This window comes from Marmota flaviventris, chromosome 4 (genome assembly GCF_047511675.1).
Source record: "Marmota flaviventris isolate mMarFla1 chromosome 4, mMarFla1.hap1, whole genome shotgun sequence".
Lineage (NCBI taxonomy): Eukaryota > Metazoa > Chordata > Mammalia > Rodentia > Sciuridae > Marmota > Marmota flaviventris.
Window position 1 is genome coordinate 80691737 of NC_092501.1, and position 25983 is coordinate 80717719.

A 25983-nucleotide genomic window follows, 5' to 3' on the forward strand; every position below is an offset into this window, starting at 1 on the left:
TTTTTGCTAGCTGCTTGAAACTTCAAACACTCAATCAGTTCTCTGTGAGGACACTCTGGTTTTATCCTTGTCAAAGTATCCCAAAGATGAAGCATGAAAAACAACTCTATGGTGAGCATTTTAGGAGGCAACAGGAAAATAGGCAATTTTCCCAATCATTTGGTCATATTATTTTGATACTGGGCAGGATGCATCTGTTAGCTTTTCCCACTAGGATCCTCATATTTGAGACTTCTAGGATCAAAGGTTCTCTAAACAGGTTAGGTTAGAGTTAGGTCTAGTGTTAGGGTTAGAGTTTGTCTTGTTCAAATTTCGTTGATACTGGGCAGGATATATTTTTACCTATCCTTACTACTTTCCCCGAGTTTAATACTTCTTGGTTCAATTCTTTGCTGACAGGAACAATTTGTATTTTATGGATTCACTTCATTTTGACCTACTTGGGTAAATGGACATGGAGCTGGGAATCAAACAAGGTTGGTGGTAAATGCTTGAATCTTCACACACTCAATCAGTTATCTGTGGGTTGTCTCTGATTTGTTCCTTGTCAAGTTAGTAATAAGCTGGAGCATGCAATGCAAATTTATCTGTGAACACTTTAGGAGAAAACAGGGAAATATGCATATACTGAAATAGCTCCCCCAATTATTTTGTAAGATTTCTTTGAAAATGCCCATGATTCATCTGTAAGCTTTCCCCACTAGACTCCCCAAATTCAAAAATTCTATGATAAAAGTTTCTCTAAACAGTTTAAGTTTAGGGTTAGACTTAGTGTTAGGACTAGGTTTAGACATGGTGTTGAAGTTAGAGTTAGTTTTTCTTTTATAAATTTCTATGATACTAGGCAGGATTCACCTTTTTTTCCTATTTTGACTATACTCCAAATATTTTGGCCTCCTATGTTAAAGGGTTTTGTCTTAGGAACAGTTTCAATTTTCATGTTTCTCTTCTTTTTGCTCTATAGGGGTGAATGGAAATGAAGCTGGAAATCAAACAGGTTTTTGCTAGCTGCTTGAAACTTCACATGCTCAATAAGTTCTCAGTGAGCATTCTCTGGTTTGTTTCCTGTGAAGTCTTCCTAAGCTTAAGTTGAAAGAAACAGCTTTATCTCTGAGTGTGTTAGGAAAAGGAAAATACACATGCACTGAAAGATCTTCGAATTTTTTTGGTCAGATTACTTTTATACTGTATGGATTCATCTTTGACCAACCTTAGTAGGCTTCCCAAGTTTGGCCTTCAAGGTTCAATGGTTCAGTGTCAGGAACAGTTTGAATTTTTAGTTTTCACTCAATCAGTTCACTGTGGGCATGCTCTGGTTTGTTCCTTGTGAATGTACCTTAAGCTCAAGCATGAAAAAAACAAGTTATCCAAGAACACTTTAGGAGAAAACAGGGGAAATAGGCATGTACTGAAACACCTTCCCCAATTATTGGGCAGAATTTTTTATACTGGGCAGGATTCATCTATTTCCTTTCCCTACTAGGCACCCCACGTTTGGGACTTTTATGAACAAGCTCTATAAACAGGAAAGGCTTAGTTTTAGAATTAGGTTTAGGGCTAGGGTTAGAACTAATGTTTGGGTTAGAGTTAGTTTTGTTCAAATTTCTTTTATAGTGGTCAGGATTCATCTTTTACCTAGCATTACCATGCTTCCCAGGTTGGGCCTTCTCAGTTCAAGTTTTGCTATCAGGAACAGTTTGTGTTTTAAGGTTTCACTTCATCTTGACTTCTATGGGTTAGTTTTAGGGTTAGGGCTATGGCTTGGTTTTGTTTTAGGGCTAGGGCAAGGGTTAGGGCTATATTTTGAATTAGTGTTAGGGTTAGGGCTAGTGTTAGGGTGAGGTGTAGGCTTAGGTTTAGGGTTAGATTTAGAGTTAGGGTTAGATCCAGGGTTAGGGTTAGGGCTAGGGTTAGTGTTACACTAAGGGATAGGGTTAGAACTAGGGAAATGTCTAGGATGAGAGTTAGATTTAGATTTAGGACTAGGGTTAGGTTTTGGGTTAGGGTTAAAGCTAAAATAGGGCTAGGATTAGGGCTAAGGTTAGTGTTAGGGTTAGGCCTAGGGGTAGGGCAAGTTTTAGGATTAGTATTGGGGTTAGGATTAAGTGTAGGGGAATGGGTGGGGTTATAGCTAGCTTTTGGGCTAGGGTGAGTGTTAGAATTAGGATTAGGGCTAGGGTTAGTGTTTATTTAGGATTAAGGCTAGGTTTAGGGCTAGGCTTTCTGTTAGGTTCAGGGCTAGAACTAGGCTAGGACTAATATCAAGTCTAGGGTTATGATTAAGGTTAGTTTTAGGGTTAGGCTATTGCTAGGTCTAGTGTCAGAGCTATGTTTATGGTAAAAGTCAAGTTTAGATCTAGGGGTATTATTAGGGTTAGGGTCAGGGTTAGCATTTGGTTTAGGTCAAAGTTTAGGTTTAGCGCTTGAATTAGTGTTAGGTTTAGGCTTAGGGTTAGGGTAATGTATAGGGTTAGGTTTAGGATTCAGTTAAGGTTTAGGGTAATGAATGGGTTAGTTTTAGCAATAGGGTTAAGTTTAGCTTAAGTTAGGGTTATGTTTATTATAAAGTATAGATTTAGAACTAGGGTTAGGGCTAGGTTATGGTTTGGATTAAGTCTAAAATTAGAGTTAGGTTTAGGGATAGGGATAGGGTTTGGTTTATGGTTAGTTTTAGGTTTAGGGGTAGGGTTATGGTTAGGTTAGGGTAAGGGTTTGTGTTTGAGCTAGGGTAATGGCTAGGGCGAGGGTTAGGTTTATGTTCAGGTCTAGGGATATGTTTATGGTTAGGGTTGGGTTTAGTGTTCGGGTTATGGCTAAAGTTTTCATTACAGTTAGGGTTAGGTTTAGGGTAACAGATAATGTTAGATTTAGGGTTAGGGTTAGAGTTAGGGTTAGGGTATGGATTAGGGCTAGTCTTTGGATTAGGGTTAGTGTAAGGCTTAATGTTTCTGTTAGGTTTAGGGCTATGGTGAGGTTTAGGTTTATCGTTAGTTCTTGGGATACATTTATGGTTAGGGTTAGGTTTAGAGTTAAGTATAGGTTTATAATTAGGGTTAGGTTTTGGGTAATTGACAGGGTTAGAACTAAAGTTCAAGCTAGGATTAAGGTTAGGATAAGAGCTAGGGTTAGGGTTATGGTTTAGGATAGGGCTAGGGTAATGTTTAGTGTAAGGGTTTGGCTTTCAGCTCAGGTTAGAACTAAGGCAAGTATTATTGTTAGGATTAGTGTTAGGTCCAGGTTTAGGGTTAGGGTTATGCATAGGTCTAAGTTTTGGCCTAGGTTTATGGCTAGGTTTTGTGTTAGTTTTAGGGATAGGGTTAGGACTATGGTTAGGGTTAGGGCTACTGTTAGGGTTAAGGTTAGGGTTAAAATAGGGTAGGGCTAGGGTTATGTTTAGGCCTAGTATTAGGGTTAGGGTTATGGCTAGGTCTAGTGTTAGGACTAGGTTTTGGGTTAGGGTCAGGTTTAGAGATAGGTTAATGTTATTGTCAGGGTCAGTGTTCCGGATAGGATGAGGGATAGCATTAGAGCCAGAAGTAAGACTAGTGTTAGGTCTAGGGGTAGGGTAAATGTTTAGTTTAGGTTAACTGTATTGTTAGGGCTAGAGCTAGGATTTTGTTTAGATCTAGGGCTAGAATTATAGCTATATTTAGGATTAGTTTGGGGTCTATATCTAGTGCTGGGTCAGGTATAGTGTAAGGTTTAGGTTTAGGGTTAGTGTTATTTTTTTGGTTTAGGGTTAGGGTCAGGTTGAGACCTAGGCTTACTGTTAGGATCAAAATAAGGGTCAGGGTTAGGTTCAGAAGTATAATGAGGGCTATGGTTGGGACTAGTAATACTGTTAGTGTTCAAGTTAGGCTAAGGATTAGGGTTAGGATTAGTTTTAGCATTTGGTTTATGGTTTGGCTTTTTTTAAGGGATGTGTTTAGAGTTAGGGTTAGGGCTAGGGTTAGGGTTAGGGTTAGGGCTAGTTAGGGTTAAGATTAGGGTTTAAGCTAGGTTTAGGACTATAATTAGTGGTAGGATTTGTGTTAGGGTTAGGGCTAGGGTTATGACAACGACTACTGTATGAACTAGGGTTATGATTAGGGCTAGTTTTAGGGTTATGGTTAAGTCTAGGTCTGGTGTTAGGGTTAATTTAAGGATAGGGTGATGTTTAGAGCTAGCATTAGTTTTAGGATCAGTGTCAGGGTCAGGGTTATTTTTAGAGTTAGGTTTAGGGCTAGGTGTATGTTTATGGTTTGGTTTAGCTTAAGGGTTATGTTTAGGGATATGGCTTTTCTTTTTCTTTTTTTTTTAGATTAGGGCTAGCTAGGGGTAAGGCAAGTTTTAGGATTAGCATTATTGTTAGGGCTAGTGTTAGGGTTTGGTTTAGGATTATTGGTACGGTTAAATTTACAGTTAGGTTTAAATTTAGATTTAGGATTTGATTCAGTGTTTAGCTATGACTAAGGATAGAACTGGGGATACTAGGGATAGAGCTAGGGCAAGAGTTATCGTTAGTCTTAAGGCTAAGTTTACCATTAGGATAGGACTAAATTAGGGTTAGTGCTACACTTAGTGTTAGGGTTAGGCCTAGGGATAGGGCAAGGGTTATGGTTAGATTTAAGATAATGGTTAAGTTTAGGGTTATGGTTAGATTTAGAGCAAGGGATGGGATTATAGCTAGGTTTAGGGCTAGATCAATGGTTACAATTAGGGTTAAACCTCAGGTTATGTTTTGGGTTAAGACTAAGGCTAGGTTTAGGGCTAGGATTAATGCTAGGGCTAATTTCAGGTCCAGCTTTACAGTTAAAGATAGTTTAGGGTGAGGTTAGATGTAGTGTAAGGGTTATGTTTAGGGTTAGGGTCATGTTTATAGCTAAGGGTATTGTTTGTGTCAAGGTTGTGATTAGTGTTTGGAATAGATTAAGGTTTAAATTTACGGCTCGAATTAGCATAGGTTTAGGATTAGGGTATTGATATAGTTAGGTTTATGTTTCAAGTTAGGTTTAGGGTAATGGATAGGGTTAAGATTAGGGATATGGTAAGGTTTAGGCCTAGGGTTAGCATTAGCATTAGGATTATGTTTGGGGTAATGATAGGGTTAGAGCTAGTATTAGAGCTAAGGTTATGGTTATTATTAGTGCTAAGTTTAGAGTTACAGTTAGGGTTAGGATTAAAGCTCGTTTTAGGGCTAAGATTAGGCTAGGTTTTCGGTTAAGTTAGGGCCAGGGTTAGGGTTATGGCTAATGTAAGTACTAGGGTTACAATTAGGGCTAGTGTTAGTGTTAGAGTTAGGGTTAGGGCTAGGGCTAGTGTTATGTTTAGGGTTATTTTTGTGATGATGTTTAAAGCTAGGGTTATTGTTACCATCAGAATCAGGGTTAGGATTAGTTTTAGGGTTCAGCTTAAACCTCTAATTAGGGCTAGTGTTAGGGCTAGGTGTAGGGTTAGGGTTTGTTTTAGGTTAAGTGTTAGGGTTAGGGATATGGATCAGTTTTGTATTAGGGCTTGGCCTAGAGTTTGGGCTAGTTTTAGGGTTAGGGTTAGGGTTAGTTTCTATTTTTTTAGGCTTAGGCTTTGCATTAAATCTAGATTTAGAGTTACGTTTCGATCCAATGTTAGGCCTAGGGCTAAGGAAATGCCTAAGGTTATAGGCCTAGGGTTAGGGCTAGTTTTAGAGTTCCAGTAAGGGATAGGGTTAGAAGTAGTTTTAGGGGTATGGAGAGAATTAGACTTAGTTTTATGGCTAGGGTTAGGGTTAGGGTTAGGGATAGGGCTAAGTGTGGTCTAAGATTAGGCATAGGGTTATATTTAAGTTAGGCCTAGGTTTAAGGTTATGGTTATCTTTAAGGCTATGTTTAGTGCTAACATGGGCTAGGGTTTGTGTTCAGGTTAGGGCTAGAATTATATCTAGGGCTAATGTCAAGTTTAGGGTTATGGTTATGGATAGTTTTACGGTTAGATGTTGGCTGCCTCTAATGTAAGGTTTAGATTTAGAGTAAGGGTCAGGTTAGATCTAGGTGAATTATTATGGTCAGGGTCATGGTTTGGGTTTCTTTTAGGTTTGAGTTTAGCGTTAGGGCTCAAATTAGCATTAAGGTTAGGATTAGGGTAATGATAGCGTTAGATTTAGCATTCAGGTTAGGTTTAGATTAATTGATAGGGTTGGGGTTTGTGATAGATTTAGCGTTAGTCCTAGGGTTAGAATTAGGGAAAGGGTTATGTTTAGGGTAATGGATACAGTTAGAGCTAAGGTTATACCTAGGTTTATTGTTAGGATTAAGCCTTGAGTTACTGTTAGGGCATGGGTTAGAACTAGGGTTAGGGATAGTATTATGTTTAGTGTAAGAGTTAGGTTCTGAGCGATGATTAAGGTTAGAGCAGGGATTAGGTTCAGGGTTATGTTTAGGGATAGGATTACGGTAGGTTTAGGGTGTGGTTTAGGGTTAGGGGAATGGTTATAATTAAATTTAGGGTTAGGGTTAGGGAAATAAATATAGTTAGATGTACGTTAAGTGTTAGGGACAGGGCTGGGTTTATGGTAAGGTTTAGGGTTTGATTTATGATTAGGGCTATAGCGAGTATTAGTTTATAGTTAGGTCTAGGGTTAGTTTTCTGTTTAGGGTTAAAATGATGTTTAGGGTTAAGGCTAGGATTACAATTAGATTTGGGGTTAGGGTTAGAGTAATTGGTAGGTTTAGAGCTAAGGTTAAGGCTAGGGTTAAGAATAGGATTAGGACTAAGTTTGGGGTTAGATTCAGGGATAGTTGTAAGTTTATGTTTATAGTAAGGGTTAGGTTTTGAGCTAGTGTTAGGATTAAGGCAAGGGTTAGGTTTGGGTTAGGATTATGCTTATGGCTAGGTTAAGGCCTTCAATTAGCTCTAGGTTTTGTGTTAGGTTTAGGCCTAGGGTAAAAGCTGTGGGTAATTTAAGAGCTAGGTTTATGAATAGGGCTAATTTTAGGGTAAGGGTTATGCCAAGATCTAGTGTTAGGTTTAGATTTTCAGTTAGGGTCAGGTTTAGAAGTAGATTTACTGTTAAAGGCAGAGTCAATGTTTGGATGAGAGTTCACGTTAGGGTTACAGCCAGAATTAGGAGTAATTTTAGGTCTAGGGGTAGGGTTAGTGTTTGTGTTAGGATAAGGGTTATTTTAAGGCCTAGGACTAGGTTTTTGTTTAGGTCTAGGGCTAGAGATAAGGTTAGATTTAGGATTAGGTTTAGAATCAGGGCTAGTGTTAGGTTTTAGTCTAGTATTAGGGTCAGGTTTAGAACTAGGTTTTGTGTTAGGGTCAGGATAAGAGTCAGGGTTAGCATCCGGGTTTGGGATAGGATTAAAGCTAGAATGAGGGCTAGAGTCAGGACTATTAATAAGGTTAGGATTTTGGTTAGCCTAAGGATTAGGCACAGGTCTAGGACTACCATTAGGGTTAGGGTTATTCATAGGATAAGACATAGCCTTAGAGCTAGGGTTAGGGCTAGAGTTAGGGTTAGGGTTAAATCTAGGTTTAGAGTTTGTATTAGGGCTAGGTTTTGGGTTAGGGTTAGGGCTAATGATAGGGCAATTGCTAATGCAAGAACTAAGGTTACAATGAAGGTTAGTTTTAGGGTTAGGGTTAGGGGTAGGTCTAGTGTTAGTGTTAGGTTTAAGGTTAGAATTATATTTAGAGTTAGGTTTAGTGTTAGGATATGAGTCAGGGTCAGAGTTAGGTTTAGGACTCAAATCAGGAATAGGTTTACTTTTAGGATTCAGTTTAAGGTTAGGAGTTTTTTTAGAGCTAGCGTGAGCGTCAGGATATGAGTCAGGGTCAGGGTTAGATTTAAGGTTAGAGTTAGGACTCGAATTAAGGCTATGGTTAAGTCTGAGTGTAGTGTTAAATTGTTGTTTAAGTTAAGGTTTATGGTTAGGGCTATTGCTCAGCTTGTTTTACTGCTAGGGTTAGGGTTAGGGGTAGTTATACAATTAGCATTAAGGTTAGAGCTAGTTTTAGTTTTTCGCTTAGGATTAAGGTTAGTGTTGCATTTTAAGTGAGGGTTAGATCTAGTGTTACGGCTAGGACTAAGAATAAGGCAAGGGTTAGGGTTATGGTAATGGATAGGCTTAGAACTAGGGTTAGAAATATTGTGAGAGTTAGAGTTAGTCTTAGTACTAGGGTTAGGCTTAGGTTTATGTATATGTTAGCGGTATGGCAAGTGTTAGGGTTTGCTCTAAGTTTAGTGTTAGTTTTATACCTAGGGTTTGTGTTAGGGTCAGAAGAAAGATCAGGGTTAGTGAAAGGGTTTGGGATAGGATTAGAGCTAGAATGATCGCTAGGGTCAGGACTGTTAATAGGGTTAGAATTTTGGTTAGCCTGAGGATTAGTGATAGGTGTAGGTTTACTATTAGGATTAGGGTTTCACTTAGGGTAAGAGATAGGTTTAGAGCTAGGATTAGGGCTAGAGTTAGGGAAGGGTTTGGTTAAAGTTAGGTTTATGGTTCGGATTAGGGCTACTTTTGTTTTAGGGTTAGGACTAGGGTTAGGGCAATCACTAATATAAGAACTGGGGTTACTTTAGGGTTCTTTTTAGGGTTAGGGTTAGGGTTAGGCGTAGTTTTAGTGTTAGGGTTAAGTTTAAGTTTAGGGTGATATATAGAGCTAGGGTTAGTTTTAGGATATGAGTCAGGGTCAGGGTTAAGTTTAGGACACAAATAAGAGCTAGGGTTACTGTTAAGTAGTGGTTTAAGTTTAGGATGGTTTTTCAAGCTAGGGTGAGTTTAGCATTTGTATCAGTGTCAGGTATACTTTTAAGTTTAGGGTTAGGACTCGAATTAAGGCTATAGTTAGGTATAGGTGTAGTGTTAGGGTTTGGTTTAAATTAGGTTTAGGGTTAGACCTATTGCCCGGTTTTCTTTTACTGCTAGTAGTAGAGTTAGGGCTACTTTTATGATTAGTGTTAGGATTAGGTTTAGTGTTAGTGTGAGGCTTAGACTTAGGCTTAGGTCTAGGAATAAGGATTGGGCAAGAGTTAGGGCTAGGATTAGGGTTATCGTAAGGGCTAGGATTAGAACCAGTGATAGGGCTAGTGTGAGAATTATTGTTAGTCTTAGGGCTAAGTTTAGGGTTGGGAATAGGAATAGGGCAAAATTAGGGCTAGGATTAGGTCTATGGTTAGTATTCAGTTTAAGCATAGTATTAGGGCTACATTTAGGATTTAGTTTAGGATAAGAGATGGTGTTATGCTAGTTTTAGAGATAGGGTGATGTTTAGAATAAGGGTTAGGATTAGGGTTATGATAAATGCTAGGTTTAAGGTAGGATGAGGGCTAGGGTTTGTTTCAGGGTTAGGGCTAGGGTTAGGAGTATGGCTAATTTCAAGTCTATACTTATGCTTAAAGGTAGTTTTAGGGTTAGGATTATGGGTACTTCTCGTGTAAGATTTAGGTTTAGGGTTAGGTTCAGGTTTAGGGCTTGGGGTATTATTAAGGTGAAGGTCTAGGTTAGGGTTTGGAATAGGTTAAGGCTTAAAGTTAGGGTTTGAATTCGCATTAGGATAATGTTTTGTGTAATGATAGGCTTAGAATTAGGGTTCATGTTAGGTTTAGGGAAATGGATAGGCATAGGATTAGAGATAGGGTTAGGTTTAGGCCTAGGGTTAGCATTATGGTTAAGGTTATTTTTATGGTAATGTACAGGGTTATGGAGAGTGTTATGGTTATGATTAGGGCTAGGGCTAGGGTTAGGCTTAGGGTTAAAGCTCAGGTTAGGGCTCAGATTAGACCTGGATTTTGAGTTAAGTTAGTGCTAGCATTAGGATTACAGCAATGTAAGTACAAGGGTTATGATTAGGGCTAATTATAGGGTTAAGATTAGGGCTAGGTTAAGTGTTAGGGTTAGTGTTAGGATTAGGGTGATGTTTAGATATAGAATTTTTTGTTAATGTCAGATGCAGTGTCAGGGTTAGTTTTAGTGTTTGGCTTAAAACTCAAATTACGGCTAGGGTTAGGGGTTTGGTTTAGTTTAATATTTAGAGATAGAGCTTATGCCTCTGTTTTTTAAGGACTATGGCTAGGATTAGGGCTAGTTTTAGGATTAGTGTTAGGGTTAGGGCTAGTGATAGGGTTAGGCTTAAGCTTCAGGTTAGGGTTAGATTTACAGATAGATTATGATCTAAGTTTAGTGCTTGGGCTATGGATATGGCAAGGGTTAGGACTAAGTTTAGCTCTAGGGCTAGGGTTACTTTAAGGGATAGGGTTAGAACTAGTGATAGGGATAGTGTGAGAGTTAGATTTATTCATAGATCTAGGGTTAGGTTTAGGTTTAAAGATAGGGGGAAATTAGGGCTAAGAATAGGACAAGGGTTAATATTGGGGTTAGAGCTCAGGTTAGAGTTAGGGTTAGGATTATCTAGGTTTAGGGCTAGGATAAGGGCTGGAGTTTTTGTTAAGGTTAGGGCTAGGATTAGGGCTAGGGCTAATGTCAGTTGTGGGGTTACGTTTCAGGAGAGGACAGTTTTAGGATTAGGTTTATAGCTAAGTGAAGTGTAAGGTTTAGGTTTAGGGTTAAGTTTCAGGTTTAGAGATAGGGGAATTGTTAGGGTCAGGATCAGGTTAGAGTTTGGTTGAGGTTAGGGTTCAGGGTTAGGGCTCAAATAAGCATTAGTGTCAGGGTTAGGGTAATGATAGTTTTTTGTTTAGGGTTCCGGTTAGGTTTATGGTAATTGTCAGGGTTAGTTTTAGCGATAGAGTATGTTTAGCCATAGGGTTAACATTAGCGTAAGGGTAATGGTTAGGAAAATGGATATGGTTAGAGCTAAGTTTAGGGCTAGGGTTATGGTTAGGAATAGGTCTTGAGTTAGGGTTAGGTTTAGGGTTAGAACTAGGGTTAGTGTTAGTGTTATGTTTAGCATAAGGGTTAGGTTTTGATCTATGGTTAGGGCTAGGGTGTGGGCTTAGTTTAGAGTTAGGTCTAGGGATAAGATTAGATTATGTTTACAGTTAGGGTTGGATTAGGGATAGCATCATCATTAGTGATAGTGTTAGGGTTAGAGTAATGGATATGGTTAAATGTAGGCATAGGGTTATGGTTAGTGTTAGGTTGAGGTTAAGGTTTTGGTTTAGGGCTATGGTTATGTTTAGGTTTATGGTAAGGTTTAGGGTGTGAGCCAGAGTTAGGTCTATGGCTACTGTGAGGTTTAGGGTTAGGTCTAGTGTTAGTTTTCTGGTTAGGTTTAGGGTTAGGATTAGGCCTAGTGTTTTCAATAGGTTTAGGGTTAGTTTTAGGGTAAGTGTTATGTTTAGAGCTAGGTTTAGGGCTAGGTTTAAGTTTAGGATTAGGGGCTAGTGTTAGGGTTATATTTAGGGATAGGTGTAGGTTTATCTTTAGGATAAAGGTTAGGCTTTGAGCTATGGTTAGGACTAATCAAATGTTAATTTTGGGTTCAGATTAGGGTTATGCTTAGGCTTAGGATTAGCTCTAAGTTTTGTGTTAGGTTTAGGCCTAGTGTTAGGGCTGTGGGTAATGTAAGATCTAGGGTTATGATTAAGGCTAATTTTAGGGTTAGGATTTTGGCTAGGTCTAGTGTTAGTTTTAGTTTTGTTGTTGTTGTTGTTGTTGTTGTTGTTGTTGTTGTTAGGGTCAGGTTTAGAGGTAGGTTTACTCTTAAAGGCAGGATCAGTGTTTGGGTTAGAGTTAGATTGTGGCTTACAGCCAGAATTAGAACTAGGTTTTGGTCTAGGGTTAGGGTTAGTGTTTGTGTTAGGTTAAGGGTTAGTTTAAGGGCTAGGGTTGGGGTTTTGTTTAGGTCTAGTACTAGAGTTAATGCTAGATTTAGGATTTAGTTTAGGTCTAGGGCTAGTGTTAGGGTTTGGTCTAGGGTTAGGGCCAGGTTTAGACCTAGGTTCAGTGTGTGTTAGGGTCAAAATAATGGTCAGAGTTAACATTAGGGTTTAGAATAGGGTTAGAGCTAGAGTGAGGGGAGGGTTAAGACTATTAATAGGTTTAGGGTTTTTGTTAGCTTAAGGATTAGTGATAGGTCTAGGGTTACCATAGGGTTAGGGTTTTGCTTTGGGTAAGTGATAGGCTTAAAGTTAGGGTTAGGGCTAGAGTTAGTGTTAGGGTTCAATCTAGGTTTTGGGCTCTGATTAGGGCTAATTTTTTGTGTAGGGTTAGGGCTAATGTTATGGCAATGGATAACGTAAGAACTAGGGTTACAATTAGGGTTAGGGGTAGGGGAAGGTCTAGTGTTAGTGTTAGGTTTAATGTTAGGGTGATATTTATAGATAGCTTAGTATTAGGATATAATTCAGAGAGAGTGTTAGTTTTAGGGTTAGAGTTAGGACTCAAATAAGTGCTAGGATTACTGTTATGGTTCAGTTTAAGGTGAAGGCGGTCTTTACCTTAGTGTGACTGTTAGGATATGAGTCAGCCTCAGGGTTAGTTTTCAGTTTAGGGTTATGAGTCGAATTAAGGCTAGGGTTACTGTTAGGGTTTCGTTTAAGTTTAGGGTGGTGTTTAGACCTAGGGTGAGTGTTAGGATATAATTCGGGTTCAGGGTTAGTTTAAGGTTATTGTTAGGACTCGAATTAAGGCTAGGGTTTGTTCTAGGTGTAGTGTTAGGGTTTGATTTAAATTAAGTTTTAAGGTTAGGAGAATTGCTCAGTTTTCTTTTAGAGAGAGAGAGAGAATTTTTTAATATTTTTATTTTTTTTTTTAGTTTTTCATGGACACAACATCTTTTCTTTTAATTTTATATATATATATATATATATATATATATATATATATATATATATATATATATATATATATATATATATATATTGTTGTTGTTGTTGTTGTTGTTGTTGCTGAGGTCGAATCCAGCACCCCACGCATACCAGGTGAATTTGCTACTGCTTGAGCCACATCCTCAGCCTCTATTGCTCAGTTTTGTTTTAGTCCTAGGTTATATGATTAGCATTAGGGTCAGGGTTAGTGTTTGTGTTAGGCTTAGGCTTAGGTTTAGGTTAAGACTTAGAGTTAGGTTTAGATCTAGGGTTAGGGCTAGGTCTGATGATACTGCAAGGGTTAGGGCTAGGTTCAGTGTTATGGTAAATGATAGGGATTGAACTAGGGATACAACTAGGGCGAGAGTTATAGTTAGTCTTAGGGCTAGGCTTATGGTTAGTTTTAGGGATAGGGCTAAATCAAGTCAAGCATTAGAACTAAGGTTAGTGTTCAGCTTAGGCCTAGCATTAGGGCTAGGCTTAGGGTTATGTTTAGGGTAAGGGATGTGTTATAGCTAGGTTTAGATGTAGAATGAGGTTTAGAATTAGGATTAGGGCTACGGTTAGTGTTAGGGTTATGATTAAGACTAGGTTTAGAGCTAGGATGAGGGCTAGGTTTTGTTGTAGGTTTAAGTCTAGAAATAGGGCTAGGGATAATGTCAGGTATAGTGTTACAGTAAGGATTAGATTTAGGATTAGGTCTATTTCTTAGTCTAGTGTAAGTGTTAAGTTTAGGGTAAGGGTAAGTTTTAGAGCTAGGGGTATTTTTAGGTTCAGGGTCAGGGTTAGAGTTTGTATTAGGTTAAGATTTAGGGATAGGGCTCAAATGAGCATTAGGGTTAGAGTTAGGTTTAGGGTAATGAATAGGGTTAGGTTTAGGATTCAGGTTAGGTTTAGGATAATGGGGAGATTTAGGGTTTGCAATAGGGTTAGGGTTAGGCCTAGGCTTAGCATTAGGAATAGGGTTATCATAAGGGTAATGTATAGGGTTATGGTTATGGTTAGGGTTAGGGCTAGGGTTAGGGTTATTGTTAGGAATAAGGCTAGGGTTATGTTAAGGCCAGAGGTTAGGCTTTGAGCTATGCTTAGGTCTAAGGTGAGGGTTAGGCTTAGGGTTAGGGCTAGGTTTAGGGTTAGGGTTATGCTTACAGAATGTTTAGGCCTTGAATTAGGGCTAGGCTTTGTGTTAGGTTTAGGTCTAGGGTTAGTGCTATGGGTAATGTAAGATCTAGAGTTCTAATTAGGGCTAGTTTTAAGATTAGGGTTATGGCTAGGTCTAGTGTTAGGTTTAGAGTCAGTTTTAGAGCTAGGTTTAGTGTTAGTGTAAGGGTCAGTGTTCAGATAAGTGTTAGGGTGAAAGCCAGAGTCAGGAGTAGGGTTAGGTCTAGGGGTAGTGCTATTGTTTGGTTTAGGTTAAGGGTTATTTTTAGTTATAGGACTGTTTTTGTTTAGGTCTAGGGCTAGAGGTATCACTAGATTTAGGATTAGGTTTAGGTATAGCGGTAGTGTTAGCATTATGTTTGGGTAAAAGTTTACCGGTAGGGCTAGTTTCAGGGTTCAGATTAGGGTTAGGGTCATGTTTAGACCTATAATTATTGTTATGGTCAGAATAAGGGTGAAGGTTAGGGTTAGGTTTTGGGTTAGGTTAGAGCTAGAAAGAGGGTTAGAGTTTGGAATAGTACTAGGGTAGTGTTTGATTTAGGCTAAGGAATATGATTAGGACTAGGGTTAGCATTATGGACAGGGTTTGGTTTAGGTTAAGGGATATGGTTTTAGCTAGGCTTAGAGCTAGGGTTAAGGTTAGGTTTAGGGCTAGGGATAGGGTTAGGGTTAAATCTAGTTTTAGATCTCAGATTAGGGCTATTTTTGTTTTGGGGTTAGGGCTAGGGTTAGAACTATGGCTAATGTAAGAATTAGGGTTATTATTAGGGTTAGTTTTAGGGTTAGGGTTTGAGCTAGGAATGGTGTTAGCATTTGCTTACGGTTAGAGTGATATATAGAGCTAGGGTTAGTGTTTGGATATGAGTCAGGGTAAGGGTTAGTTTTAGTCCTAGGACTCAAATTTGAGCTAGGGTTATGGCTAGTTGTAGGGTTAGGGTTTGGTTTAGGTTAGGTTTAGGGTTAGGGTAATGGCTCAGTTTGGTTTAGAGCTAGGGCTAGGGCTAGGGTTAGTTTTATGATTAGCGATAATGTTCAGCTTGTGGTAGGGTGAGATTTAGGCTTAAGGTTGGGATTAAATTTAGAATTATGGTTATATCTAGGGTTAGGGCTAAGGTTAGGACTAGTGTAAGGTTTACGGTAAATGACAGGTTTAGAAATTGAAATAGGGATAGGTTGAGAGTTAGAGTTATTTTTAGGACTAGAGTTAGGGATTTGCTTAGGTTAAGGGACAAATTAGGGGTAAATTAGCACTAGGTTTAGTGTTAGGTTTAGGCCCATGGTTAGCACTAGATTTAGGATTAGTGTTAGTGTTAGGGTTATGGTTAGTTTTAGGGGAAGGTATAAGATTATGGCTAAGTTCAGGGCTAGGGAGAGGGTTAAAACTATGTATAGGTGTAGGGTGAGTGTTCAGGTTAGGATTAAGGCTAGGTTTAGGGCTAGGATGAGGGCTAGGTTTTGTGTTAGGTTTTGAGCTAGGATTAGGGCTAGGGTTAATGTCAGGTTCAGGGTTATAGCTAGGAATAGTGTTAACTTTAGGTTTATGGCTAGGTCTAGTGTAAAGTTAGGTTTAGGGTAAAGGTCATGTTTAGAGCTAGGTGTATTAGTAAGCTCAGAGTCCGGTTTAGGGTTTTGTTTAGGATAAAGTTTAGGGTTAAGGCTCAAATTAGCAATAGGGTTAGGGTTAAAATAATGGATAGTGTTCTGTTTAGGGTTCAGGTTAGGTTTAGAGTAATAAATATGTTTAGTGTTAGTGACAGGATTAGGGTTAGACCTAGGGTTAACACTTGGGTTAGGTTTATATTTAGGGTAAAGGATAGGGTTAGTGCTAGTGTCAGGGCTTGTGTTAACATTAGGGTTTTAGTGAGGTTTAGAGATAGGCCAAGGGTTAGTGTTAGTGTTAGCTTTAGCAGAAGTGTTAGGGTTTGAGCTAGGGTTAGGTCTAGGGTGAGGGTTAGGGTTAGAGTAAGGGCTACAGTTAGGGTTAGGGTTAGGGTTATGGCTTGTGTTAGCATTAGGGTTAGGTTATGTTTAAGGTAATGTGTAGAGTTTGTGCTAGGACTTGTGCTATGGTTACAGATAAGATTAGGGCTAGGTTTAGGGTTTGGTTGAGGGTTAGTGCTATTGTTATGTTTAGGGTAAGGATTAGAGTTTGAGTAGGGTTAGGGCCAGGGCCAGTTTTAGGGTTAAGTTTAGTGCTAGGGATAGGGTTAAGGGTATGCTTAGGTCTAGATTTAGGGCTAGGATTAGGGCTACGTTGTGTGTGAGAGTTAGGGCTAGTGTTAGATGTATGGGTAATGTAAGAGCAAGGGTTATGGTTATGGGTAGATTTAGTTTTTGTCTAGTGTTAGGGTTAGTTTTTCATTTAGGATAAGTTTAGAGCTAGGGTTTGTGTAAGGGTAAGTGTCCAGGGTTAAGTCTAGGGTTACAGTTAGTGATATATTTAGGGTTATGTTTATGGTTAGTTCTATTGTAGTGTAAGGGTTACCTTTAGGGTATGGGTCAAGTTTAGAGCTTTTAGATGTATTATTAATGTCAGGGTATGGCTTATGGATCAGTTTAGGTTAAGGTTTAGGTTTAGGGATTTAATTAGCATTAGGGTTTGTGTTAGGTTAAGGGTAATGAATAGGCTTAAGATTAGGGTACAGGTTAGTTTTAGGGTAATGGATAGGTTTAGGGATTGTGATAGGATTAGGTTTCAGCCTAGATTTAGAATTAGGGTTAGGATTATGTTTAGGGTAATTTATAGGATTAGAATTAGGCTTAGGGCTAGTGTTATGGTTAGGATTAGGGCTAGGGTTAGGGAAGTGTATAGAATTAGAGCTATGGTCAGGGCTATGTTTAAGGTTAGAATTAGGGCTAGGGTTGAGTTAGGGTTTTGTATAGAGCTATGGTTATGTTTAGGGTAAAGGTTAGGCTTTGAGTGAGGCTTTGAGCTAGGGTTCAGTCTAAGAGGTTAGGGTTAGGGCTAAGGTTAGTTTAGGGTTACAATTAGGGCTAGGTTTAGACTTAGGATTAGGGCTAGGTTTTGTGTTATTTTAGGCCTAATGTTAGGGCCATGGGTAGTTAGAGCTAGGGTTATGATTAGGGCTAGTTTTAGGGTTAGGGTTATGGCTAGGTATAGTGTAAGGATTTGGATTTGAGTTACGGTGAGCTTTGAAGCTAGGTTTATGTTAGGGTCAAGGTCAGTGTTCAGGTTAGAATGAGTGTTGGGGTTAGTGCTAGAATTAAGACTAGGTTTAAGTCTAGAAGTAGGTTTAGTGTTCGGGTTATGTTAAGTTTGATTGTTAGGGTAGGGCAAGGTTGTTGTGTAGGTCTAGAGGTAGAGTTATGGTTGCATTTAGGATTAGGTGTAGGTCTAGGACTAGTGTTAGGTTTAGGTTTAGGTATAGAATTACCGGTGGGGCTCATGTTAGGGTTTGGTTTTGGGTTAGGTTCAGGTTTAGACCTACGGTTAGTGTTAGGGTCAGTATAAGTTTCAAGGTTAGGATTAGGGTTTGGGTTATGGTTAGAGCTAGAATGAGGGCTAGGGTTAGGACTAGTAATAGAATTAGGGCTTGGGTTAGCCTATGGATTAGGGTTAAGAGTTGGGTTAGCATTAGGTTTAGGGTTTGGCTTAAGGTAGGGTTAGGGAAGGTTTAGGGACTGGCTTATGGCTAGGGGTAGTGTTAGGGTTAAATCTAGGTTTAGTGCTCAGATTAAGGCCAGGTTTTGGGTTACATTAGGGCTAGATATAGGGCTACAGCTAATGTATGAACTAGGGTTATGATTAGTGCCAGTTTTTGGGTGAGTGTTATGGCTAGGTCAAGTGTTAGGGTTAGGGTTATTGTTAGCGTGATGTTTAGAGCTAGAGTTAGTGTTAGGGTCAGGGTCAGTGTTCAGGTTAGAGTTAGCTTTATGGTTAAAACCAGAATTATCACCAGGGTTAGTTCTAGGTGTAGGGTTAGCGTTTTGGTCAGGTTAAGGTTTATTATTAGGGTTGGGGATAGGTTTTTGTTTAGGTTTATGTCTAGAGATATGGCTAGATTTAGGATTAGGTTTAGGGCTGTGGCTGGTGTTAGGGTTAGGTTTAAGAATAAGTCTATTTCTAGTGCTAGTGTTAGGGTTCAGTATAGGGTTTGGGTCAGGATTAGACCTACGGTTACCATTAGGGACAGAATAAGTGTCAGGTTTGAGTTATGGTTAGAGCTAGAATGAGGGCTAGGGTTAGTATTAGTAATAGGATTAAGGTTAGTACTAGGGTTAGCATTAGAGTTAGGGTTGGCTTAGGGTAAGGTATAGGGTTAGACCTAGGTTTAGGGCTACATTTAGGGTAGGGTTAGGGCTACTGTTAGGATTAGGTTTAGGGTTAAAGCTAGAATTAGGTTTCAGATTAGGGATAGAGTTAGGGCTAGGTTCAGAGCTATGGCCAATGTTTGCATTAGAGTTACAATTTGGGCTAGTTATAAGATTGGGGTTAGGACTAGGTCTAGCGTTAGGGTTAAGTTTAACATTAGGGTGATGTTTAGAGCTAGGGTTAGTATTAGGGTCAAAATTAAGGTCAGGGGTAGTTTTAGGGTTAGGGTTTGGTCTCGAATTAGGGATAGGTTTAGGGCTTGGTGTAGGGTTAGGTTTTTGTTTAGGTTAACTTTAATGTTTGTGCTATTTCTATGTTTTGTTTTAGGGCTAGGGCTATGATTAGGGCTAGATTTAAGATTAGTGTTAGGTTTAGGACTAGTGTTTGGGTTAGGTTTAATCTTACGTTTAGAGTTAGATTTAGAGTTTGGATTAGATCTAGGGTTAAGTCTAGGGCTAAGGATATGGCTACCATTAGTTCTATGTTTATAGCTAGGATTAGGGTTATGATAAAAATAGGGTTAATACTAGGGCTAGGGCTAGAGTGAGAGTGAGAGTAAGTCTTTGGGCTAGGCTTAGGGTTTGGTTAGGTATAAGGCTTAATTAGGGCTAGGAATAGGGCTGGGTTTTTGTTTATGTTTAGGCCTAGAGTTAGTTTTGGGCTTAGGGTTAGGTTTACTGTAAATGATGGGGTTAGAGCTAGGTTTAGGGCTATAAGGAAGGTTAGAATTAGGGTTAGGACTATGGTTTCATTAGAGTTATGTATAAGGGTAGGTTAAGGGGTAGGATTAGGGCTAGGATTTGTGTTTTGGTTAGGGCTAGGATTAGTGTTAGGGCAAATGTCAGTTCTAGGGTTATGGTTAGAAATGGTTTTAAGGTTAGGTTTATGATTATGTTCAGTGTAAGGGTTAGATTTAGGGTAAAGGTCAAATTTAGAGCTAGGTGTATTAAGATTAAGGTTAGGCCTAGGGTTACCATTAGGGTTATGGTTAGTGTTAGGGTAAAGAATAGGGTTAGAGCTAGTTTAAAACTCGGGTTATGGTCAAGATTCTGGCTAAGGTTAGGGTAAGGTTTAGGGCTAGGTTTGTGTTAGGGTTAGGTTTAAAACTAGGGTTAAGTCTAAAAAAATGGCTAGGTTTTGGGTTTGGTTAGGGCTAGAGATAAGGCTATGTCTAATGTATGAACTAGTGTTATAATTTGTGCCAGTTTGAGTGTTAGGGTTAGGGTGATGTTTAAAGCAAGGGTTATATTTAGGGTAAGTGTTAGGGTTAGGGTGTTAGTTTAAGGTTAAGGTTATAGTTAAGTTAGGATAAGGGTTAGTGTTTGAGCTACAGTTAGAGCTAATGCTAGGGTTAGGTTTAGGTTTAGTTCTAAGTTCAAGATTATGGTTATAGTTCGGTTTAGTGTTAGGGATAGGGTTTTAATTAGGGTTAGGATTAGGGTTAGGGTAATGGATATGGTTAGATCTAATGTTTGGGCTAGGGTTAAGTTTAGGTTTAGGGCTAGGTTTGGGATTAGAATTTAGAATATGGCTAGGGTTATGTTTAGTGCAAGGGTTAGGCTTGAGCTACGGTTAGTTCTAAGAAGAGGGTTATGATTAGAGTTAGATTTTGGGTTAGGGCTTGGCTTAGGTTTATGCTTAGATCTAAGTTCAGGCCTAGGATTAGCTCTAAGTTTTGTGTTAGGTTTAGGGCTAGCATTAGGACTATGTGTAATGTAAAATCTAGGGTTATGTTTAGGGCTACTTTTAGGTTTAGGTTTATGGCTAGTTCTAGTGTAAGGTCTAGGTTTTGGGTTAGTGGCAGGTTTGAAGCTAGTTTAAGTGTTAGGATCAGGGTCAGTGTTCAGGATAGGTTTAGGTTTAGGGTTAAAGCCAGAATTAGGACTAGGGTTAGGTCTAGGGATAGGGTAAGTGTTTGGTTTAGGTTAAGGGTTATTGTTAGGGCTGGTGCTAGGTTTTTGTTTAGGTCTAGGGCTAGAGTTATAGCTATATTTAAGATTAGCTTTGGGTCTAATTGTAGTGTAGGCTTCGGCATAAGTATAGAGTTACCAGTAGGTCTAGTGTTAGGTTTTGCTTTAGGTTTAGGGTCAGGATTAGACCTAGGGTTACTGTTAGGGTCAGATGAGGGTCAGGGTAAGGTTTAGAGGTAGAATGAGGGCTAGGGTTAAGACTAGTAATATGGTTAGAGTTGAACTTAGACTAAGGATTAGGGTTAGGACTAGGGTTAACATTTGGGTTAAGATTTGGCTTAGGGTAAGTAATAGGGTTAGAGCTAGGGTTAGGGCTAGGGTTAGGGTTAGGTTTAGGGCTAGTGTTAGGGTTAAGATTAGGGTTAAAGCTAGGTTTTGGCCTCGGATCCAGGGTAGGATTTGTGTTAGGGTTAATGCTAGGGATAGGACAATGACCATTGTATGCACTATTGTTACAATTAAGACTAGTTTTAAATTTACGGTTAAGGCTAGGACTAGTTTTAGGGTTAATTTAAGTTAGGTTGATGCTTAGAGGTAGGATTAGTTTTAGGGTCAGCATCAGGGTCAGGGTAATTTTTAGAATTAGGGTTAGGGCTATGTTTAAGGTTTGGGTTTGGTTTAGGTTAAGGGTTTGGGTTAGGGATATGGCTTGGTTTTTTATTTTTTATGGCTAGGGCAAGTTTTTGAAATAGCATTATGGTGAGGGGTTGTATTAGGGTTTGGTTTGGCTTATGATTACAGTTAAATTTAGAGTTAGGTTTAGATTTAGAGTTAGGTTTAGATCTAGAGTTGTGATAGGGCCAAGGATAGAAATAGGGGTAGGGCTAGGGCAAAAGTTATAGTTAGTCTTAGGGCTAGAGTTAGGGTTCAGATAGGATAAAATTAGTGCTAGGATTAGTGCTAGTCTTATTGTTAGTATTAGGTCTAGGGTTAGCGTGTGGGTTAGGGTTATGTTTAGGGTTATGGTTAGGTTTGTATTAAGGGATGGGGTTATACGTAAGTTTAGGGCTAGGGTGAGGGTTAGAATTAGGGTTAAGGCTCAGGTTATGGTTTGGTTTAGGATTAAGGCTAGGTTTAGGGCTAGGATTACGGTTAGGGCTAACTTCAGGTCTAGGGTTATGGTTAAAGATAGTTTAGGATAAGTTTATGGCTACGCCTTGTGTAAGCATTAGGTTTAGGGTTAGAGTCAGGTTTAGAGCTAAGGGTATTATTTGAGTAATGGTCACGATTAATGTTTTGAATAGGTTAAGGTTTAAAGTTAGGACTCAAATTAGCATTAAGATTATGATCAGCATAATGATACAGTTAGGTTTAGGTTTCAGGTTAGATTTAGGCTAATGGATAGGGTGAAGATTAGGTATAGGTTTAGGTTTAGGCCTAGGGTAAGCATTAGCGTTAGGGTTATCTTTAGGGTAATGGGGTTAGAGCTAGGGTTACAGCTAGGCTTATGGTTACATCAAGTAATAGGGTTAGAGTTAGGTTTAGGGTTAAAACTAGGGTTAGGCCTCCGAATAGGGCTAGGAATTGGGTTAAGTTAGGGCTAGGGTTAGGGTTATGGCTGATGTAAGTACTAGGGTTATTATTAGGGCTAATTTTAGTTTTAGGGATTAGGACTATGTCTAGTGTTAGGTTTAAGTTTAGGGTTAGGGTAATGCTTAATCCTAGGGTTAGTGTTAAGTTCAGAGTCACAGTGAGGATTAGTTTTATGGTTCAGCTTAAGACTCGAATTATTGCTAGGGTTATGGATAGGTGTAGGATTAGGGCTTGGTTTATGTTAAGGATTAGGGTTAGGTCTATGGCTCGGTTTTGTTTTAGTGCTAGGGCTAGGGTGAGGGCTAGTTTAAGGATTAGCCTTAGCATTAGTGCTAGGATTAGGTTTAGGCTTAGGCTTATTGTTAGGGTTAGATTTAGAGTTAGGGTTAGATCTAGGGTTATGGCCAGGGATATGAATAGTGCTAGGGTGAGACCTACTGTTCAGGCTAGGATTAGGCTTCCGGTAATATATAGGGTTAGAACTATAGTTAGGGCAAGGGTGAGAGTTAGAGTTAGTCCTTGTGCTAGGATTAAGGTGAGGGTTAGGGAGAGGGCTAAATTAGGTCTAAGATTAGTGCTATGGTTAGTGTTAGTGTTAGGCCTAGGGTTAGGATTAGTGTTATAATTAAGGCTATGTTTAGGGCTGGGATAAGGACTAGGGATTTTGCTAGGTTTAGGGCTAGGATTATGGCTAGGGCTAAAGTCAGGTCTAGGTTTATGGTTAGGGATAATTTTAGGGTTAGTTTATGTCTAAGTCTAGTGTAAGGGTAAGGTATAGGGTAATAGTTAGGTTTAGAGCTAGGGAAATTATTAATACCAGGTCAGTGTTGGGCTTTGGTTCAGGTTTTAGTTTAGGGTTAGGGCTCGAATTAGCATTAGGCTTAGCATTAGGGTAATGATAAGGTTTGGTTTAGGGTTAAGGTTAAGTTTAGGGTAATTTACAGTTGGGGGATAGTGATAACTTTAGGGTTAGGCATATCATTAGCATTAGGGTAAGGGTAATATTTAGGGTAAAGGATACAGTTAGAGTTAAGGTTAAGGCTAGGGTTATGGTTATGGTGAGGATTAGGTCTTAATTTAGGGTTAGGGTGAGGGTTAGATATATGCTTAGGTTATTGTTATGTTTAGCATAAGAATTAGTTTCTGAGCTATGGTTAGGGCTAGGCTGGGAGTTAGCTTCAGTGTTAGCTCTAGGAATAAGATTACCATAGGTTTTGGGTTAGAGTTAGGGTTAGAGTTAGACCTAGGAAGAGTGGTAGGGTCAGTATAAGGGTCAGGATAAGGGTTAGAATTTGAGATAGTGTTCGAGCTAGAATGAGAGCTAGGGTTAGGGCTATTAATAGAGTTAGGGTTTTATTTAGCCTAAGGACTAGTGATAGAACAAGGGTTACCCTCATTTTTAGGGTTTTACTTAGGGTAAGCTATTGGTTTAGAGCTAGGGTTAGGGCTATGATTAGGGTTGGAGTTAGGGTTAAATCTAGGTTTAGGACTCGAATTAGGGCTAGTTTTTGTGTTAGAGATATGATTAGGGCCATGGCTAATGTAAGAACTAGGGTTAAATTTAGGTTAATTTTAGTGTTATGGTTAGGTTTAGTGTTAGGTTAGGTTTAAGTTTAGGGTGATGTTTATAGCTAGGGTTTGGGTTAGGATAAGAGTCAGGTCAGGGTTCATTTTAGGGGAAGGGATAGGACTGGAATTATTGTTAGGGTTATTCTTAGCGTTCAGTTTAAGGTGAAGGTGGTGTTTAGAGCTAGGTTGAGTGTTAGGAAATGAGTCAGTGTCAGTGTTACTTTAAAAGTTAGTGTTAGAACTCGAATTAGGGCTAGGGATAGGTCTATGTTTAGTGTTAAGGTTTGGTTTAAGTTAATGTTTAGGGTTAGGGCTATTGCTTGGTTTTGCTTTAGTCCTAGGGTTAGGTTTAGGGACAGTGTAAGTGTTAATCTTAGGCTTAGGGTTAGGGTTACATTTAAAGTTAGTGTTAGATATAGGGATAGGGCTGTGACTAAGAATAGGGCAAGGTTTAGGGCTAGGGCTAGGGTTATGGTGAGGGATAGGGTTATGGTAAGGGTTAGGGTAAGAACTAGGGATAGGTATAGGGCGAAAGTTAGAGTGAAACTCATGGCCAGGTTTAGTGATGGGGTTAGAGATAGGGATAAATTAGAGCTAGGATTAGGGCTAGGTATATTGTTTGGCTTAAGCCTAGAGTTAGGGTTAGGGTTAGTTTTAAGTTTAAGGTAAGAGATGGCATTATAGGTAGATATATAGGTAGGTTGATGGCTAGAATTAGGGTTAGGGGTAGGGTTAGTGTGAGGGTTAGAGTTAGTTTTAGGGTTAAGGGTATGATTAAAGCTAGGTTTAGGGCTAGGCTGATGGCTAGTGTTTGTTTTAGGTTTAGGACTAGTATTAGGGCTAGGGCTAATTTCAGGTCCAGAATTATGATTAAAGATAGTTTTAGCGTTAGGATTATGGCTACGTCTAGGGTAAGGGTTAGGTGTAGGGTTATGTTCAAGTTTAGAGCTAGAACTTTTATTAGGGTCAAGGTTAGGGTTAGGGTTTGGGATAGGTTAAGGTTTAAATTTAGGGCTTGAATTAGTGTTATTGTTTTGGCTAGGGTAATTATAGGGTTAGGTTTAGGTTCAGGTTAGGTTCAGGGTAATAGATTTGGTTAAGATTAGGGATAGGCTTAGGTTCATGCCCAGGGTTAGCCTTAGGGTTATGGTTTTGGTTATGGTAATTGATAGAATTAGAGATCGGTTTAGGGCTAGGTTTATGGTTATAAACAGGGTTAGGGTTAAAGCTAGGTTTAGGGCAAGGTTTTGGGTTAAGTTAGGGATATATTAGAGATAGGGCTAATTCAAGTACTTGCATGAAGTTTAGGGGTAGTTTTATGGGTTTAGGGCTAGAGTTAGTGTCAGGGTTAGGTTTAGGGTTAGGGTGATGTTTAGAACTAGTAGTGTTAGGGTCAGTGTCAGGTTTAGGGTTACTTTAAGGGTTCGACTTACAACTCATATTAGGGTTAGGGTTAGGGCTAGGTTTAAGGTTAGGGTTTTGTTTAAGTTAAAGTTTAGTGTTATAGCTATAGCTCGGTTTTGTTTTAGGGCTAGGGCTAGGGTTAAGGCTCGTTTTAGGATTATTGTTATGGTTTGGGCTAATGTTAGGTTTTGGCTTAGTCTTCGGGTTAGGGCTCCATTTAGAGTTAGGTTTTGTCTAAGATTAGTGCTATGGCAAAGGATAGAGCAAGGGTTAGGGCTAGGGTTAGGACTACGATTAGGGTTAAGGTAAGGTTTAGAATGAATGAAAGGTCTAATATGAGAGTTAGAGTTAGTCTTAGGACTAGGGTTATGGATAGAGCTAAATTAGGGCTAAGAATAGGGATAGTGTTAGTGTCAGGGTTAGGCCTAGAGTTTGGGTTAGGATTTTAATTAAGGTTATGTTTAGGGCTAGGATAAGGTCTAGAGTTTTTGTTATGGTTAAGGCTAGAATTATGGCTAAGGCTAATGTCATGTCTAGGCTTACCATTAGGGATAATTTTAGGGAAAGGTTTATGGCTGGGTCTTTTGTAATGGTTAGGTATAGGGTAAGAATCAGGTTTAGAGCTAGGGAAATTATTAGGGCCAGGGTCAGTGTTAGGGCTTGGTTTAGATTTGAGTTTAGGGTTACAGCTCAGATTAGAGTTAGGATTAGGGTTAGGGTGAAAATGGAGTTTGGTTTAGGGCTCAGGTTAGGTTTAGGGTTGTTGATAGTTTTGGGGATAGTGATAGGTTTAGGTTTAGTCCTAGGATTATCATTAGGATAAGGGTTATGTTTAGGGTAATGGATAGATTAGAGTTAAGGTTAGGGCTAGTGTTATGTTTAGGATTATATCTTGGTTTAGGGTTAGGGTGAGGGTTAGGATGCTAGGTTTACAGCTTGGATAAGGGTTTGTGTTAGGGGTGTGGCTAGAATTATGGCTAGAGCTAACATCAGGTATAGGGTTACATTTAGGGATAGATTTAGGGAAAGGTTTATGGGTAGGTCTATTATAAGTGTTAGGTATAGGGTAAGAGTCAGATTTAGAGCTAAGGGAATTATTTGGGCCAGAGTCAGTGTTAGGGCTTGGTTTAGGTTTGAGTTTAGGGTTACGGCTCAAATTAGAGTTAGGGTTAGGGTTAGGGTAAAAATAGGGTTAGGTTTAGGGTTCAGGTTGGTTTAGGGAAATTGGTAGTTTTGTGGATAGTGATAGGGTTTGGGTTAGAACTAGGGTTAGTATTAGGATAAGG